General features: G+C 31.9%; 1 pseudogene; it reads left to right on the plus strand.

Moving 5' to 3' along the window:
* The first annotated feature begins 856 nt into the window (after positions 1-856).
* On the plus strand, positions 857-3158 carry LOC100255392 (cytokinin riboside 5'-monophosphate phosphoribohydrolase LOG5-like; annotated as a pseudogene).
* The last annotated feature ends 4598 nt before the right edge of the window (positions 3159-7756 follow it).

Consider the following 7756-nt stretch of genomic DNA (forward strand, 5'->3'; position numbering starts at 1 on the left):
TATAATTCTGTTTGTGTGTCACTTGGCTTTACTGAGATTTTGCTGGAAGTTTCGCTATTGTTAGTATTATCCTTAGATCTATTTTGATGTCCCACCTGGTTTTCAAGCTTAATGTTGCTTGCTTTGGATTATTTGTCTTTCTTTCTTTTTAAATGCATTCTTCCCTGTTCTGGTTTCTTTTCTTTCCTTCCTTGGGGCATGTTGCAAATGATATCTCCCTTGAGCCTATTGTTCTGAGTTGTCATTGCCTGAGAAGCTTCAAGATGCTCTAGGATTTGAGGACTATATATCTACAGCAATGAGTCAAGTCCCAGAATGAAAGAGGCCTTAAATGCAATTTGTTTTGATTATAAACCCTGGCAAGCATGACCTCTCAGGGATGAAGAACCTGTGGATAGATCTCGCTTGCTCTAAGAAACTGCTCCTAGCTTATTTGGTAGTAAGCTTGGGATCTTGTATTGGTGTAGCTGAAGAAGGTAAGGTGTATCACTTGGGCCAAAAAGGTTTTTCAGTTTGTTGAGGGATGGGTGATTGTGCTATCAAGGGTTGGTTTATTGTCTGAAAGCTAAGAAAGAACTGCTGAAGTTCCTATATGATTTGGAGTCTGTGCAGAGACCTTGGATAGGAAAGAAGCAGGAAACTGCTCAAGCTATGTCTTGTGGAAATACTATTGCTATGGTTGATTTGGATCAGTTCATCACTAAGGATGCTACATTGATCAATTGAGAAGGAACTAATGCATAGGAATCTATTTCTGAATTGATTGGTGGCCTGTACTCTTCCTCGGCATGGTGTGGACAATGTAAGAAGCTAGTTCCTGGGTGGAAAAAGGTTTTTAATGACTTGAAGAGGACAGATGGTGGTTACGTGGAAAGTGACTCTTGCCCTAGCTATTGGTTGCATAGCAATACTAAAACCATATGAGTTAGCTTCTGCGATTTGTTTAGAGTTGGTTGATGTGTGTATAAAAGTGGGTATGCCACCTAGCGTCCTTAATATTCTGACAGGCCTAGGCTCTGAAGTTGGTGCTCCATTGGTATCTCACCCCCATGTTGACAAGATTGCATTTACTGAAAGCATTGTTACAAGGAGCAAGATCATGACAGTTGGAACTCAATTGATGAAGCCGGTTCCATTGGAGCTTGGTGGAAAGAGTCTCATTCTTGTATTTAAGGATGTCAACCTTAACAAGGCTGCTGAATGGACCGCCTTTGGTTGTTTTTAGACCACGTCCAAACTCAACATAGCTGGCTTCTGCAAGGAGAAATGGGAAGTTACATGCTACACAATAGTTCTCAATCTCTGATCCACTAATCATACCTCTTACCCAACATACCCACCATACCCACCATACCTATCACCATTCATGCGCATCACTTCCCTAACCACACCACCCATGCCTCCACCTCTCAATACCCATTAAACCTACTTCCCTCACCACCTTCTACCACCCATTCCATTCATTCCTCATTCGTTTATTTTTTATCCTCCCACATACATGGAATCTTGAGCACATGGTCATCTTCATCTTTCCATCCCTCATATCCATCAAACCCATCCACCAAACCCATCACCACATTCCCACCTTCAACTTCTTTCACACTTAACTAACCTTCCTACCTTTCATACCCACCGATCCTCATTCTTCATACCCACCATACCCATCACCATTCCACCACTCCCCTATCTTTCATACACACTAAACCCATTTCTCTCACTACCTTCCACCACCCACTCCACCACTATAACCCACATCTTTCATACCTGTAGGGACCCCTTCCCCTGATGACGCGTGGCACACATTTCCTGATGGCACGTGGCACACATTTCTATCCTGATGATCCCCATCCGGATTTCCCCAAGAGGACACGTGGCGCGCTTCTCCTATCCGGACTTCCTCAGGGAGAGGCATACGACACTCGCAAGCATCACATCCGGATGACCGACATATCCTGACCGGATATGTTTTGTCCGGATCGTTGACTGAAGTAAGTAGGTCTTGCACATCATTCCAACAGCCTGCCACGGCCCACGTTCCGCCACCTACAGAGTGAAAGGACAGGAATGAAATGATGGCAAGTCACCTCCAACGATCTCTGACAACCACGGCGCCTCCCACGATCTCTATCAGCCGCCCGTAGGGTGATGATGGCTCTGCCACCACCTAGAGGCATCATGACAAACCAAAATATCTCCCCACCATTAAAGAGAGAAACAAAGCTCCTAAACGCTATATATATGGACCTTCACACAAAGAGGAAGGTAAGCTTGTGATACCTAGTAAAAGACCAACTGATTTATCTCTCTAACCATGGCTGACAAAACCATCGGAGGGTGTGTCCGGACACCCTATCCGGACGCCTTTTGTAGGAACGACTGAACCAGGAATCTATATTGGTTGAGATCGTGCGTCCATCCATTTGGCAACTACGTGGATCACCAGGGACGCGAGACCTCAACAATACCCATTAGGTCCCATCATTCATATCCATTAAATCGGATCACCACGACACATTCATCCCGTTCAGCTCATCATCTTCCTAAACCCACCACCTAGCTTGTTTTAGGTTCATTTCCTTTCCTTTCCCTTCCCATGTGCATAAAGTCTCAATGCTCATCTAATCACCCCTCATTTATCACATCCACTGTCAACAGCGAGGAGGCTGGACCTTGTGCATGGAGGTAGGAGTATTGACTTGATAGGTCTGGTTTCCCAAGTTGTTCATCGTGGTAGAGGACATGTTCTTAGGAGCATTCCCGGAACTCTGATGTGCAAAGAGATAATTGGAGAGACTGTTGGAAAGGATAGGCATGTGGTCGACGCATACCAAAGAAAAGCATAAATGACCCGTCATTCTGATTGCTTAATTGCCTTACCAAGTGGGAATGGAACTCTAAAAGAATTATTGGAAGTCATCACCTGAGCACAACTTGGAATCCATGACAAACCAGTTGGTTTTCTCAATGTGGATGGCTACTACAACTACCTGCTCACCTTCATTGACAAGGCAGTGGATGATGGCTTCATCAAGCCTTCACAGCGCCATATCATTGTGTCAGCTCCAAACGCCAAAAAGCTAGTCCAAAAGCTTGAGGAGTACGTGCTTGTGCATGATAGGGTCATTGCAAAGGCAAGACAAGAGGTTGAACAACAGTAGCATCAACAACAGCAACTATCCAAAGCCTTAGTTGGGAAGCAGATGCAAAGGTTCTGCCAGTAGTGCAGTAGGTTTCACCCACTTGCAGAGTTTGATGAGGGAAAAAGAAGCTACAGGAGAAAACATTCTATGCCCCCTTTGGCATGCAACCATAGTAGCCACGTGTCATTCTTCCTCTTTGATTTTAAAAATAATTTCCCCAAATTTCCATTATCAAATAATTTTTCAAAATTCCAATTTCTAAATTTAATCTTCAAAACTTCAATTCCTAAATTTAATTCTCCAAAATTCCAAATTTCAAAATTTCCATTTCCAAATACTTTTCCAAAATTCCAATTTTCAAAACTCCTATTTTCAATTTTTTTTTAAATTCCTTTTTAAATTTAATTTTTAAGATTTCAATTTTCAAATATTTTTCAGAAATATAGTTTTCTATCAAATAATTTTAATTCCACTCCAATTTTCAAATATTCTTTAATTCTACCACTTTTCATCCTTCATTAGAGTTTTAAGTCACTAAAAATCTCGTTTTTAAAATAAACTTGTTACATTTCCTTTTAGATAAGCACTTTCAAAAATTTCCTTTGATTTTAAAATAATTTTCTGTTTTTCTTGATTTTTAATAAGCATGAATGCAATTTTCATAATTCTAAAACAATGGAATTTATGGGATTAATTCATGCAAAATCAATTGTGCTTTGGTGGGGGCCCTATATATGAGTTGTCTCTTCTAATTGTCAACTGTTATACTTAATGAATTTCGCCTGATCTTTACCTTACTCTTTGATATGCATGTGATATATTTTATACTCATTATTGTGCACTAACCTCATTTTATTATAACGCATTATCGTTTACTGCCAAGGTACGCATGCACTCTCTCATTGGCCATTCTCTATGCATGTTTGATTTGTGGTGTATGATTATTTCATTGGTATCTATTGATTTCCTAGTTAATTGTCATGCTTGCATCACCTTATTTAGTAGAGACCTATTTTTAGGAACTTAGAGAGGTGTTTCAGTCTTTCGTCGTACCTTCCTAATAAGTAACCTGACCCCCGAACCTGACTTTGATTTTCTATAAACCTTATTTTTCAAATAAGGAGTCACACTTAGAGTTTTTTTTTCTTATTTTGTTTTTTCCTTCAAAAATAAAACAAAAATAGGTGGCGACTCCAAGTCTTTTTCTAAAAATCAAAATTTCACCAACACAAATAAAAAAGCGAGTTTCACAGTCGAGTGGGAATACATTGAGCGAAAATGTAGGATCCACAATAAGTCAAGCAAATTTATAGTAGTAAATAAAAATAATTTATTAATTTTATTTTATTTTTTATTTTTCTCATATTTTATTCTTTTTTTATTTTTTTATTTTTTTATGTTTTATTTTTTCGATGTTGAAAAGTAAAAATCCTAATTAAAATAGACCTTTAAAAAAAAATTTACAAAGCATTTTCTAAATATATTAGTGTAATAATAGATTTTTTTAAAAGCTATTATGAATATATTTATAAATATTATAAGAAATAACGGAAAAAGTTATAAGATAAAGATGAACTTGTAAAAACTATACATGAGGGATAGAGATGTGAGACACTAATGGAATGTGAAGCTCTGTCTCTATAATATTTTATATGATATAGCGAAATGATTTTTTTTTATATCTATAAATGCAAGCATAGTTGTTTGCATTAAAGCTTCTGCTACCATGACATCCCTTATATTTTTCTTCAAATTTTCTAATAAGTAAATAAAGCCTTTAAACACAAGTTTTTACTTACAATTTATTCAATTTTTAAAACGTCTTTCAAACATAAGTCATATTTTGACTTGACTAACTTTTTAAAAATATCAAAATTATCCTTACTTTTAATATGAATATTCTTTAAAAGAATTTCTAAATGCAAAAAAATAAATAAAATCCTTTGAGCTAAACACACACTTCTTTCCCGGCCCCCTTGGACTCTATTTAAGCTCTTTTTTTTTTTTTTTTTTTTGAAAATATGGGTTTTGATTCATTAATTTGAAAACAAATATAAAAAAAGGAACCTCAACTTTTATATATTTCCTCTTTTGATATATTTTTACATTTTTTTAAATGAATAAAGATAAAATTGATTTATAAAAGTTAAAGGTTGATTTTTCTATGTTTTTTCAAATAAGTGAGTCAAAACCTACTTTTTTCCTCTTTTTTTCTTAAATTGATTAAAAATAATGAAATAATCACATATTTAGAAGAATAACCTTCATCTTTGCAAACATGACAAATAACTTATGTTAACATGTATTTATTAAATTATTCTTAATTAGATATTTAGAGATGTTTGATGGCTTCGGATGCATTTTCTATTTTTTATTATTAAAAATAGAAATTTTTACACAAAGTATAAAATTTTAGAGAAATTTACCATATGCTTTTTGAAAGTCTGTAGATCTCATTTATGAAATACCTAAATGGGGTAAATAGGTGTTCTATCATTTTAGAATAAAAATTATTATTGTTAACTTTCTCTTTTGATATTGGGAAGAGAAAAGAAACGATAATGCATAATATATAAAAGATTTTACATAGAAAACTACTCACAAAATCACTATTTTGCAAATGTAAAAACATAGGGTCCAAGATTTACTTGACGGTTGTTGCTCCTTGAGACTTATTTTCTAAAACCTATACTTAATTTATGCTTATACTTTTCACGAATGCGAATCTCTCTCATGTACCCAAGAATAAGAATAATGAATTTAAAATTTAGGTACATGAAATCTTAAAAGAACTCTCCCGATAATTATATATTAGAGAAAACTCAATGGACTTGTAATCAATTTAGAAATAATATTTACCAAAAAAATAAAAAATAAAAACTTAGGAATTTTTTTTAAAAAAAAAAAAAAATTGGAAAGATTTCATAGTTTAACTTCAACAAGATTTGCAAAAAAATTTCCTTTGAAATTCTTAATTTAAATTCTTTCTAAATTTCTTAAAAGATGTTGAAGGATGGCCTTTTTAAATTCTCAATTTAAAATTCCCTTCCAAATTTGAATAATTTTCTTTCTAAATTCTCAATTTAAAGTTTCTTCCAATTAATTTTATTCCCAATTGGCATAAGTTCACTCTATGTCTTTTAGCTCATTCTTCTCACTTAACCATACTTATTTAATTCCAATTGATTTCTATAGCAACATCGAAAGTTCAAAAGAGTGTAAATTAGGATAGATAGAACAAAATTGTCAATTTAATTTAAATTACTTAATACAGTTAGTTTCTTAAACACTTTTTTTTTTTTTAAATTTTAAAAACTTTTGATTTTTTATTGCCTTAAATTTTAAAAATTTTCGAGTACATAAAGTATTACCTATTTTTAAATAAAAATTTCTATACAATATATGAGACTTTTTATTTTAAAAAATAAAAATAGGAAATGCATCCAACATTTACTTAATAATCTCCCATTTTATTACCTGAGGAGTTAATTTTGTAGAATGGTTTAATAATTTATTCATACTTATGCCATGGGATTTATTTATAAGGAATTATTATGTCTTCATTTAATTTTTTTTAAAAATTTTTATTACAATTATTTAAAGTTAAAAATCACGTGCAAGGCATGTCAGCTAGTAAAGTATATATATATATATTTTAATATTTTACTAATAGAAAAAAATTTAAATATAAATTAATAACAAATTTATATTCACTTATTTTTAAATGATTTTTAAAACATAAACTATATTTTAAATTTATGATTTTCTTTATTACATAATATTAATACTTATTAATTCACATAAAGATGTTTGAGTGATGTTGTTTTTTATATTCATCGCAATTTTTAAGTTTTTGCAAAACAATATTTCAAAAAAGAAAATTTTAATCCAAATTTATTATGATTACTCATTATCAATAATTTAACGTTTGAATTTTAATAATAAATGCGTTATCATTATATTGGATAAAAGGTAAAACAATATATAATTAATTTGTGTTAATTCTTATTTGAAATAAATTATTTAAATCAAATTTTATTATGGTTTTATAATGATGTAAACTTTTTTTAAACCTATTATTTCAAATAGGGTTTTATTATTTAACAAAAAAAAACTCTCAAATGAATTTTTTTAAATGAAAATAAAAAATTATTTCAAACTATGTATACTATGAGATTTTTTAAAATAAAAATTAAAAAAAAATATTTTAAACCATATGAACAATTTTTTTTTCATTTTTATTCCCATTTTTACTTACACTAAAATCGAAACAAATTATCATTCAAACCTTATATTCTTATATGCATTCAAATACAAGAATTAGAATTAATTACCAAATTCATTTATATTCAAAAGGAAATATAAATGACAATAAAATTTTCATTCTCATTCCTCATTTTTACGAACCAAACACGCTCAAAGTATGCTTCACAATACCCTAATTTTTTCATTTATATTCAAATTCAATTCACCCACTTAACTAAAATTTTAATTAATTTACATTTTTTGAATATTTATTTTAATACATACATTACTACAAATTTAAATTATACTATTAAAAAGACAAAAATGATTAATTAAGCATTTAAATCTTAAAATTTTCAAAATCACTCTTT

This window comes from Vitis vinifera, chromosome 14, assembly GCF_030704535.1.
Source record: "Vitis vinifera cultivar Pinot Noir 40024 chromosome 14, ASM3070453v1".
Taxonomy (NCBI): domain Eukaryota; kingdom Viridiplantae; phylum Streptophyta; class Magnoliopsida; order Vitales; family Vitaceae; genus Vitis; species Vitis vinifera.